Source organism: Chlorocebus sabaeus, chromosome 13 (genome assembly GCF_047675955.1).
Source record: "Chlorocebus sabaeus isolate Y175 chromosome 13, mChlSab1.0.hap1, whole genome shotgun sequence".
Taxonomy (NCBI): domain Eukaryota; kingdom Metazoa; phylum Chordata; class Mammalia; order Primates; family Cercopithecidae; genus Chlorocebus; species Chlorocebus sabaeus.
In genome coordinates, this window is record NC_132916.1 from 37,498,056 (window position 1) to 37,511,025 (window position 12,970).

Sequence of the window (12,970 nt, forward strand, 5' to 3'; positions counted from 1 at the left end):
CATATCCTTTGCCCACTAAAATGTTATTACTTTTCATTAGTTCTGATTGGGCCATTTGCTCATCTTTAACAAATTGCCACGACAAGGGGAATGTGATGCTCTAATTGGCCAAATATAGTCATGTTTGGACCTCTGATTCAGGGGACCAACCAACTCTGCTTAGAGCACCATGACTGGGAGAGAGAGAAAAGATGGTACCCAGATGAAATTCAGGGTGCAGTTACTGGCAGAAGGGGAAAAAACTGGTGAGAGGCATCATAAAAGATGTATGTCCACTAAGCAAGAGAACCAGAGACAAAGAATAAGGGAAGTAGGAAATACAATGTCAAGAAAAATGTTATTGATAAAATAATTACTGAGCTGAATTTTGGAGGACAAGGAAGAGTAAGCTAGAAGAATGTGCTCCTGTCCTTACCCCAGAGATGAAAGGTAAGTTCAAACCACCAGGTGAGGTCACGAAGATTAAAGTCATTTAGTACTGTTTTGATATGGGTTTTCCTTTAACTGTGGATCAAAGACTGCCAGCATCTATATCATGGAAGATAATTATTTTAAAATACAACTTTATCAGTCCTCACTTCACACCACCTGAATTTTGGATCCTTGGGGCTGGGGCCTAGAATCTGTACTTTAACAAAATCAAATTTGCCTGGAGGATTTTTATATATGTTACAGTTTAAGAACCACAGTTCTATATCTAAATACTTTATCCAATTTCTTAGGAGACCATGGGTACAGTATTCAACCAACGAATAGATATTTATCTAGCACCTAATACATGCCAGTCAGTCTTCCAGGCACTGGGGATATGTCGGTGAAATACAGTTCCTGTTAACAGGACTTTTCTGCATAATTTGTGAGGTCCAGTGCAAAACAAAAATGTGAGGACCTCTTGTTCAGATATTAAGAATTGTAAGACAGAAACAGAAGACCATTAAACCAAGTGCAACTGCACGGGTCCCATGGCCATGAAACTGGCCCTGCCTGCCAGTATAACATCTATAATCTAGCAGAGCTAAAGACCCTCAGAAACAAGAAGACTGTGAGCTCTTAAAATAAAAAACTTAGAGGTTATCAGAAACACACCTCTTCCTTATTTTTTTGGCTCTGTTCCTCTTATCAAAGTAGATATCATTATAATTAACTCTGACTCTTATTTCCTTGAGTTATTGATGTTTTGAAGAGCAAAAGTGTCTTTGAATTTGGTATAGATCAATAGGATTAGTCTTTATACTTTATCGTACCAGTGGTTCTCAAAATCTGATCCTCGTAACAGCAACACTAGCATCACCTGTGAACTTGTTAGAACTGTCCCAGTCCTACTGAATCAGAAACTCTAGTGGTGGGGCCTAGCAATCTGTGTTTTAACACACCCCCAGATGATTCCAATGCATGATAAAGCTTTAGAAGCACTGTATTGCGCATACAACATCTGGGGCTGAGAAGTGAGGCATTTTTGGTGTATATTTCCATCAAAAACAAATTGTACTTATAATTGATTTATTATTTATTTGTTAGCAGAATCAAGAAGGTATGTCCATTTAAGTAATTAGAAAGAAATATACCTAAAACAAAGTGATTTGGAAAGGTGAATAACAAAAGAATAGACAAACTTTGACAAGTGAGAAATAAGATGCAAAGATTAAAATCTTAATAGTAGAATGTAGGTTGGCCAGGCGCGGTGGCTCACGCTTGTAATCCCAGCACTTTGGGAGGGCGAGGTGGGCGGATCACGAGGTCAGGAGATCGAGACCATCCTGGCTAACACGGTGAAACCCCATCTCTACTAAAAATACAAAAAATTAGCCGGTCGTGGTGGCAGGGGCCTGTAGTCCCAGCTATACTCGGGAGGCTGAGGCAGGAGAATGGCGTGAACCCGGGAGGCGGAGCTTGCAGTGAGCCGAGATCGAGCCACTGTACTCCAGCCTGTGCGACAGAGGTCTCAAAAATAAATAAATAAATAAATAAAAAGTAGAATGTAAGTCAAAAAAGAATTAACAAGGTAAATAATGGCACGTTATAATTCTAAAGAGTATAATTTAAGGCAGATATGACATTCCACCAAGTAATATATCATCGATATTCATGCAACATAAATTACAGGGAAAACTAGAAAAATAGATTTTTAAAAACCAATAGAAGAGGTCTTTAGTTCACCTGATTTTAAGTCTCTAGCAATCACCTTAATAAAATATAAGAATATTTATAGAAAACCTAAATTGTGTAATTGAAATAGTTTATCTTATTGATGAAATTCAAACACCATCCTGAAAATGGAATTTTTTTTAAGAGTCCATGAAACAATTACAAAATGAACAAAAATCAGAACATATAAAAACATCAATAATTTACAAAAGGATAAATAGTATAGACAATGTTCCTCGATTACAACGCATAGAAAAACACGCAAGTAACAAAAACTGAAAACCAAAAGGCCCTTTCACCTGGACACTGAAAAAAAATTTATCAGAAAAAACATAAACCGAAATCTCAGTATGTTTAGGAAACATCATAAGTAAAACACTACATAACGGAACTGTGGGAAACAATAAAGAAACACTCAAAGGGAAACTTGTGGACCTAGATATTACCTCAAGAAAAAAGAATTAAAAAAGAGCCAAGCCAATAGAACAGAATAGAGAACCCAGAAATAAGGCTGCCATCTACAACCATCTAATCTTTGACAAAGCTGACAAAAACAAGCAATGGGGAAAAGATTCCCTACTCAATAAATGGTGCTGAGATAACTGGCTAGCCATACGCAGATGATTGAAGCTGGACCCCTTCCTTACACCATATACAAAAATCAATTCAAGATGGATTAAAGACTTAAATGTAAAACCCAAAACTACAAAAACTCTGGAAGACAACCGAGGTAATACCATCCTGAACATAGGCATGGACAAAGGTTTCATGAAAAAGACTCCAAAAGCAATTATAACAAAAGCAAAAATTAACAAGTGGGAACTAATTAAACTTAAGAGCTTCTGCATCTGCTCAGCAAAAGAACTATCAACATAGTAAACAGACAACCTACAGAATGGGAAAAACTATCTCAAACTATGCATCTGACAAAGGTCTAATATCCAACATCTATGAAGAACTTAAACAAATTTACAAGAGAAAAACAAACAACCCTATTAAAAAGTGGGCAAAGAGCATGAACAGACACTTCTCAAAAGAAGACATACATGCAGCCAACCATATGAAAAAAGTTCAATATCACTGATCATTACAGAATGCAAATCAAAACCATAAGATATCATCACATACCAATCCCAATGGCTATTATTAAAAAGTCAAAAGTAACAGATGCTAGCGAGGTTGCAGAAAAAAGGGAAAATGTATACACTGTTGGTGGGAGTGTAAATTACTTTAACCGCTGTGGAAAACAGTATCCTAATTCTTCAAAGAGTTAAAAGCAGAACTACCATTCTACCCAGCAATCCCAGTACTGGGTATACACGCCCAGAGGAATATAAAGCATTCTATCATAAAGACACATACATGCTAATGTTCATTGCAGCACTAGTCACAATAGCGAAGACAAGAATCAACCTAAATGCCTATCAATGATAGACTGGGTAAAGAAAATGTGGTACATGTCCACCATGGGATGTTATGCAGTCATAAAAAAGAACAAAATCATGTCTTTTGCAGGAATATGAATGGAGCTGGAGGCTATCATCCTTAGCAAACTAACATAGGAAAAGAAAACTAAACACCATATATTCTCACTTATAAGTGGGAGCTGAGTGATAAGAACTTATAAACACAAAGGAAACAACAAACACTGGGGTCTACTTGAGGGTGGGCTAAATACTTGGGTGGTGAAATAATATGTACAACAAACCCCTGGGACACATTATTTACCAATGTAACAAGCCTTCACATGTACCCCCACACATAAAATAAACATAAAATAATAAAATAATTAAAAAGTTAAGAAACATTCAATCTATAAAGGTTGAAAAAAATGGAAGGAAAGCAGAGGAGGGACTAAGTTTTAAAAGATACAGGAAGTAACAAAAAAAAACGGAAAATATAAAAATCATGGAACTAACAGGTAAATCTCAAGCAGACTTATTGGAAAATCAATCAAAAATGGAGGAAAACAACAAAAACTCCAAGATAAGTCAAGAAAAAGATGCAGAGGGGAAAAATTACAAATAAAATAAGAAATAAGAAGAAAATAACTGTAGAAATAGAGAATATTAGGAGATAAATGTAAGATTCTTTTGGCCAACTCTATATAAAAGTTTTGAAAACCTAGATAAAATTTACTAAAATATACCCCAGAAAAGATAGAAAATTTATAGAAAAATTTCATTTGTTAGCTTTGTAAATTAAAACTCCTAAGTAAAATATCAGCAAACAGAATTCAGTAGTACATTTAAAAGAATAATTGACATGATAAATGGAGTTTATTCCAAGAATCTAAGAATAATTCAGTATCTAAAATCTATTTATGTATTTTCACCACATTAAAAGATCAAAGATAAATAGCTTATTATTATGTCAATAAATGCTAAATATACATTTGAACAAAAAAAGAACAATTCTTATCTGTTTTTTAAAAAGTATGATGTAGGAAGTAGCATTCTTAATAAAACAAAATGTTAGAACAGGCCCATTAAATTAGTATAGTCACTTTATAATGTGATACTAGCTTTGTCTAAATGAACTGATTTCCCAAAATTCCCTTCCCTGCAGGTTTCCAGTTAAGGCGGGTCACAGAGAGATTCTTGTGTAAGATTTGGAGGGCAGAAATGGAGCAGCAGCCATTCTGTAGTTCATACATGTTGTACTGGTATGCTAGCTCATTGCACTGGCATGAAACAGTAGCCAATACTGCAACTACTCCACCTTCCACTGGATTGACCTTCAGCTTCTCTGACTCCTGGGGCAGTTATCTGTTTAACTGTGAGGTGAAGGCTTCCAGCACCTCCTGAGAATTGACATGTGTTGTAATCCATCCTCATGAGTGTTAGTTCTAGCTTATCCTCACTGTCTTCCTTGCATCCATCTTCCCTTCCTAACTGCCTGCTTTGTGGGCTTCAAACTCTAGCATCAGACACAAAGGTATTCTTAAAGACTATTTAATCAGCTCATTTGTGTATAATCTACTACAGGTTGGAAACAAGACAAAGATTTCCTTAACTCATTATTTAATATTGTACTAGCGGTACTAATCAATACTGAGAAGAGAAAGAATTTACAAGTATGCAATTTTAAAAATAATTTGGTTTTCAACATACAAAGAATCTAATATAATAGCTATTTGTAGATATATGACTGTATGCTTGGAAAACTCAAAATGACACTATCCCTCATTCACAAAAGCAACAGAAAAAGAAAAATGCTTAGAAATAAACCTAACAAGACTGAATAATACCTATATGAATCAATATTTTAAAGCTCTGAAAGATTCCAAAGTAGATTTAAGCAAATAGAAAGACACACTGTGTTCTTGGACAGGACACCCTTGCATTGTAAAAATATGGATTCTCCAAAAGTTAATTTCTAAATTTAATGACATACTAATAAAAATGTCACCTTTTTTTGTGGGGAGAATGTGACTAGACAAGATGATTTTAAAGTTTACATGAAAAGTTAGACGAGAGGCCAATAAAGTTCTGAAAGTGAAAAACAATGAGCAGATACTAAGCCAACTAAATATTTAAATAGGTTAGAAATATTTATCATTTTAAACAGCTGCATACTGACACATGGGCTAAGAAAGACCAATGGGAGGGTGGTGAGTGCTGGGGGCCGCACAGGGCAGCAGGGCAGTGGGAGTGCATGTTGAACCAATGCAAACACTGAGATGCTACTCATTTCTCCAGCTCTGATTCACTGTTTTACCAGAGGTCTAATCAGGCCTCTATCTGCCTCCTTCCTGAGTAGGCAAAGACATCTCAAAAGCCTTCCTTCAGCAGCTCCCCACTCCAGGTGGCCAGACGGGAATTCCAGACCCACGTTGTCTCCTGGGGCACTAACACAGTGGCAAGTTTATTGGTGCTAAGGCCACCACAGTTGGTGTGACTGGTTCAGGGTACAGCATTGGAAGAGCGTTTGGTTGCTGGATGATTGGCTATGCCAGGATCCATCTCCAAAGCAGGAGCTCTTTTCCTGTGCCATTCAGGGGTTTGCTCTGACTGAGGCCACCGGTCTCTTCTGTTTGATGGTCACTTTGCTCATACACTTTGCCATGTAAAGCTTCATGGGGGTCACTTTCCCATCCTTGCTACTTCAACTCCAAGCCATGCCCAGTGCTGGGGTGTTTTAAGCTTTACTATTAAACACTATGCTCCTCTAAGCTATTTTTAAAAATGTAACAAAAATAGAAGGTCCTGAAGTAGATTGAAACACAAATAGTAATTCATTTTATACTAAATGTAGCAACTCAATAAATGATACTGAGATGGTTATGTCCTTCCCACTATACATCAGGTTCAATACCTAACATACAATAATTTGAATGGGAAAAATATTAAAGCAGAAGAATACCAAAAGAAAATTTTACCTCTTTATACCTCTACAGAGGTAAGGACCATTCAAATTGACTGGAAATAACCCATAAACTACAAAAGGAAAAATTTATAAATTTGATTTATAAATTTTTTATTATGCAAGAAAAATCTACTTTATGGACAAAAATGCCAAACAACCAACCAAACAAAAAATCTGTTTGCTGTTCTATTATAGACTGTGTTAATCTCCTAAATTAAATAAATAAATAAATAAATAAATAAATAAATAAATAAAACACCTCTTGGAAAAAGTAAAGACCAACAGCCAGTAGAAACTGGTCAGAGTAGACTAGTTTACAGAAAAGGAACTACAGTGACTCTTAAACATACAAAAGATGCTCAACTTTAGCTGCAATTAAAGAAATAAAGACAAAATCTAAAATGTGGTACCCTTTTCACCTGTCAAAAGGGAAAGCATTTGAAATTTTGATTAGCACTTTTGGAATCACTATCAGCAAATAAACATCCTCATTCATTACTTGTCAGGTATCCTATGGGGGACAACTAGGCAATACTTATCCGTATTACAAATGCATGTACTCTTAGACAAAGCAATACCATTTTCCAGAGCTATATTAGTACATGTGCAAATGACAAGCATAGAAGATGACTCATTATAGAATTGTCTGGAATAGGCTAAGTTCAGGTACAACCCAAATGGCCATCTACAGCACATAGGTTATACAGGTTAGGTTGCTTCCAATCAATTAAATACAAAACAGCTGTAAAACAAAAATCAAGGCAACTTTCTGTCATGTCATGGATGTTAAATGAAAATGAAAGCTATGGAACAATGAGTATAATTTGCTATCTTTTATATAAAATAAGAAGGAAAATAAAGTCATGATTATTTTAAAATGACAAGCACTACACATTGCTTTTTAAAATCTTTTTATTTATATAGGTCATATTTGAATACATTTTGAAAAATTCTATTTTTTTTAAATACCCTAAATATTTTTAAAATACGCATTACTATGACACATAAAGTAAGTGTGTGTTTATTTACAACCCACTCTGGCTATTCCTTGTTGTAAATTGACGTTCTCCTGCCCTTCCCCACTTACATCATAGAACACCTTGCAAAAGGCTTTGTACATACATTTGAAAGATAGTATCAATAGTAGTGATACCAATTGTAATGATTGCTAAAAGTTATAAAGTCCCTGCTGTTTTTAACATTTAAATATTAAAGGTGTAAACTTGATTTAATCTTCAAAACAATCTTCTTATGAGTTAAGTGACAGAAGAATGGGAAGGTCAGGACATTACGGAAGTGGAGGAACTTCCACCTCAGAGCCTGTGCCCTTCATCCCCCTCCCCCTTTCTCTCCACCTCTTGGAAGCACTCGATCAACACTTGCTGAATGACTAAATAAATAAATAAGTATTTGCATTTCAAGGGAACACAATTGAGATGGTGTCACTTAACAGGGCTCACAGTCCTGAGGAGCCATAAAAATACAAACAATTATAAGATACTACCTTTCCTTCAGTTGGAGATCTTCTGTTTGAAAATAAACTGACTTAAGAACAAAGGGGATATGGATACACATTATCTGAAAAGTTCCAGGGGATGCATTAGTCATGGCTAGATCCAAGGTCACAAAGGATATAATCCTGGCTTGATCTCTCTAGCTGTCCTCCCTGCACCACCACCACCACATGCCATCAGTAGTTCACATTCTCTTTCTTTCCATGTCTCAACTCTGCTTTTCTCTAGGTTGACTTCATTCTCAGTCTCACTTAACTGTACCTAAGGATCACAAGCCACTTTCTAAAATCTAACTTTTCTTTCCTCTCTTCACTATTTGGAAGTGAATTCGACTTCCTTGTGACTTCATTTTACATTTTATCTTTCTATCACAGTGCCACGTGTTTGCAGAGGAAGAATAACATGTCAGTGAATTTCTACAGAGCAGTGCCAGGGAAGGACGATAAAACAACAGCAAAACCTTAAGTTCCATATAAGAAACAGAATATTAAGAGTAATGTAATTTTCGTTTTGTTTTGTTTTGAGGCAGAGTCTTGCTCTGTCACCCAGGCTGGAGTGCAGTGCTGTGATCTCAGCTCACTGCAACCTCTGCCCCCAGGTTCAAGCTATTTTACTGCTTTAGCTTCCCAAGTAGCTGGGATTATAGGTGCCCACCACCACAGCCAGCTAATTTTTGTATTTTTAGTAGAGATGAGGTTTCGCCATGTTGGCTAGGCTGGTCTCAAACTCCTGACCTCAGGTGATCCACCCGCCTCAGCCTCCCAAAGTGCTAGGATTACAGGTATGAGCCACCGCACCTGGCCGCAAATGTTTACTAAAAAGGGAAGAAGAGGTCATTTTAAAAGCAAAGCATGTTTTTCTTAAGCAAATTTGCCAAAATCATAACTTTTAAATGTCACACCAGCAGTTTCACCTTTTCATCTCATCTGTCGAGGGTACTAAAAAAGAAAATTGCAGCAAGCTATCTATCATCAAAAGGTAAATGGAGAGTTTGGATGCTATGAGCTTGGGTTGCCAGGTCAAAAGTTCCTCTCTTTGTGTTGTTATTTGCTTTTCTTGCTATGCCAAATTAATCTGAAATTTAAAATTAATTTAAAATCAACTGAGAAAATACTTAGGTATAAAGACCTAATTGTGAAAACGGAATACTTCCTCCACTGAGACTGAGATTTATGGTGAATTTTCTCTTCCAAGATGAAACCTTCATTTTCCCAAACATACTTATCAGAAATTCATTTGGATGGTCTGTTTTCTTTTTCTTGTAGATGCCTGAATACTACATTATAGTGTCTTTTTCTCATTCATAGAACAGGGAATAAAACCTGAGATAAAAATACAAAGTCAATTACAAGAAACTAAAACTGTGTTTCAAGGAAGAACACTGAGTGCGACCAACTCATTGTGGTTTGTCTAGAATTTTCCTGGTTTTAGCTTTGAAAGTACTGAGTTACAGGAACCCTCTTAGTTCCTGACAAATCATTCTGTATCTTTTAACTGTGCTTGGTGTGAGATTTGAGACAAAAATCAGAAATGGTCACAGAAACCCTGTATTAATATTTGATGATGGTTTAGCTACTCTAGAGGAGTGGCTGTTTTAAGACAGCACATTAATTTATAATACCAAATTTTACACTGGGCCTTGGGAATTCTTACAAGACAATGTCCAAGAGCCCACTTTTAAATGAGTAAACATTTAAAATGAGTAAATGTTAAATACTCTCATGTAATATTTTTAATGTTGCCAATTAAAGAAGCAAGAAATTTACATAAAATACACAAAGAAGAAAGTTAAGCTTCAGTAAATGGCATGGTTTATTGACTGATATATAAAAATACCATGACAAATTTCTCTAATGTTCTTTTGGAGTTCTCTGATTTTAATGCTAAGGAGCAAACATAATGAAAAATTTGACAGCCTTCTTTTTAGAGAACGCTCTGCAAGCGAAGCAGCTCAACGACACTGACTATTCTCTGTCAACTTGATTTCAAATTGCATTGTCTAAATCTTGCCATTAGGAAAAAGAATAGATATATTCTTAATGAGTCACGCTTCATTTCTTCTGCTGTGTTTGGCAGAGAGAAATCTACTTTGACTAGAGAGTAAAATAAGAGTGGATGGCATAAAAGAAAGCTTTGTATCCTATAGGAACACAGAAGAGATTGTCCCTGGCACCAATTGTCCACGTGCTTCCTGACATTTCCCAGTGTCCCTTGCAGTTAAGTGTGCAGTTAACTGAAGCTCAATGATAAGAATGCGAATTGAAGTCTGATCTGAAGCAGCTAAGAACAGATGCAAATTCTCCACTGATGCCTGGAAAACTGAAGCATCTGGATTCCTGAGACGTCACTGGAGAACCACCAAACCACTAACACCTGACTTGCATCAGATTATGGTGTGAGCAAGTAGAAAATCTTGTTCACTCAGTGGTGTTATATTAAACTACTGAGATTCTGGGGTTTGTGTTTCTGACCTATGAAATTGCTTTCTGGAAATTATAAAAACTAAGATTTTCCATTTAAACACCTCTAAAATTTCTACTTTGACAGATATATTAGAAAATATATATAATATATATATATTATACACACACATATGTACTTTGACTTTGACTCTATATTACCAAGTAACAGGTGAGCATTCCATAGCATAATCAACTCTAGAATAGGTACTATAATGAACCACAAGTCAACCAAATGAGGAAATAGGCTTATAGTGTTCAAAGGACAAGACTATGAGACTGACAAAGATTCTCTGCTTGGTCAAACTCCTGAAACTTTCCTAGGCTCATCTATGTACTTCTTTGTAAAATCCAGTATGAGCAAAGAACCCTGTCAATTTTGAAAGAATCCTTCCCACAACCTCAATATCTGATCATCCTCATGTTTGATCAGCTTTCTTATCCTCTGTCATCCTCCAGGTGATGTCTAATCACCTTGACTTGTCTTCAGCAAGAATCCTGTTAGGTTAGTTTAACCAGAATTGTTCTTACCCCTGATGTTTCCTCTTAGTAATTTTCCATCACTGACCCCTACCCTGCTCCTTGGCTATAAATTCCTACTTTGCCCAAGCTGTAATCAGTTTCTAGTCCAATCTCTCTCCCCAACTGCAAAATCCCATTGCAGTGGTCTCGATATCTACCATGAAGGTCCTGAATGAAGACTGCCTTACTGTGCTAAAAAAAAAAAAAAAAAAAAAATTGTCATCAGCTCTTTTTCTTCCTAATAAAATTCTTACTGGGAAAACTGTGTGTTCAGAATGTTGCAACTGGATCACCCAGTTTGTGGTACGGGGACATTACAAATCTTTTCCTTGCATGACACAGCTAGTCTGAATGGTCACTTGTTTTTACCTTTTCCCCCTCAGCTCCTCTTATCCTCTACTCTAGCCTTCATTTTTCTATTCAACATTATTGACTGTCATGTTGCATTCAAATGGATATGTTGATTATTTACTCAAATGAATATAGTGGTAGTAAAACAGGTGAAAAAGCAGCAGAGCCTTAATAGAATGTTTTCCCTTGACTATAATCCTGTCCTGGGCTGTTCACACAGTCAGTCACTGCAGCTGTGGTGTTAAGGACAGGTTCACACAACGTGGAGTCAAGCCTGTGCTCCACTACTTACTAGCTCTGTGACCTTAGAAAAGTTACTAAACTACTCGCCGGGCGCGGTGGCTCAAGCCTGTAATCCCAGCACTTTGGGAGGCCGAGACGGGCGGATCACGAGGTCAGGAGATCAAGACCATCCTGGCTAACCCGGTGAAACCCCATCTCTAGTAAAAAATACAAAAAAAAAAAAAAAAAAAAAAAAAAAGCCAGGCGAGGTGGCGAGCCTCTGTAGTCCCAGGTACTCGGGAGGCTGAGGCAGGAGAATGGTGTAAACCGGGGAGGCAGAGCTTGCAGTGAGCCGAGATCCGGCCACTGCACTCCAGCCTGGGCGACAGAGTGAGACTCCGTATCAAAAAAAAAAAAAAAAAAAAAAAAAAGAAAAGTTACTCAACTACTTTAAATCCGAATTTTTAATCTGTAAAATAAAAACAATGAGATCTACCTCTAAGCTGTTTTAAGAGATATAAACAAGATAATGCTTGTGGAAGTGTATCCAGCAATACTTGGCACACAGTGAGTTCTAAGTAAATATGTGTTGAATGTTCATGAATTCATACAAAGAGAAACCATAAAACAATCGAAGTATGCACATTATTTATAAGAGCTATGCACAGTGGTGTGCTGGTAAACATGAACAATTTGCTCTCCTGGGGTGGGGGACAATTTCAAGAAACAAGGGAAAGCCATTAAATGTGGAGTTGCACATCATTATATGGTTTTTCCACCCAGTAGACATTAATAACCTCAAGAACACATATAATGGTAAAATAGAGAAAAGTAATGGGAGATATATAAGTTTTGAATTTTATTACCTTCTAAAAACATAATTTATTAAATTTTAAGTTTATAGAATTTAATTTGTATTAATGTCTATGTATAACAACTGGCACTTGAAAATTTAACTATCAGCTCTTCTGAGCTGGTACAAGCCCCCATTGTGTGTGTCTACTTACATTTGCTTAAATTAACTGTTTGTGAACTGCACATAATTTATTCCATTGTGTGACTCAGTCTTGGCATGATGGGAGGTCATATGCTCCAGTAGGGACAATGAGCTGAATCCCAGCTTTAAGACATGTTAGCTCTGGGACCTTAGACAAGGGACACCATTTCCAAAGCTCATTTTCTTTATTGTTAGAGTTGAAGATTGGGGCTAAAAATAATACTTAACCCATAAAATTTTTATACATTGAAATAATTCATGTAAAAAACCTGACATGGTGCTTAACATGACATGAATTCAGTAATGTTAGTACCATCCTCCATTTCTCCCAATCTTTTTTTGATGTCACAATGTCTAGAGGTAAAACAAGCAAACCAAGGAATCAAATAACA

The 12,970-nt window shown here is 36.4% G+C and overlaps 1 pseudogene; it reads left to right on the top strand.

Moving 5' to 3' along the window:
• The first annotated feature begins 5,827 nt into the window (after positions 1–5,827).
• LOC119625053 (ATP synthase F(0) complex subunit C1, mitochondrial pseudogene) lies at positions 5,828–6,217 on the top strand (annotated as a pseudogene).
• The last annotated feature ends 6,753 nt before the right edge of the window (positions 6,218–12,970 follow it).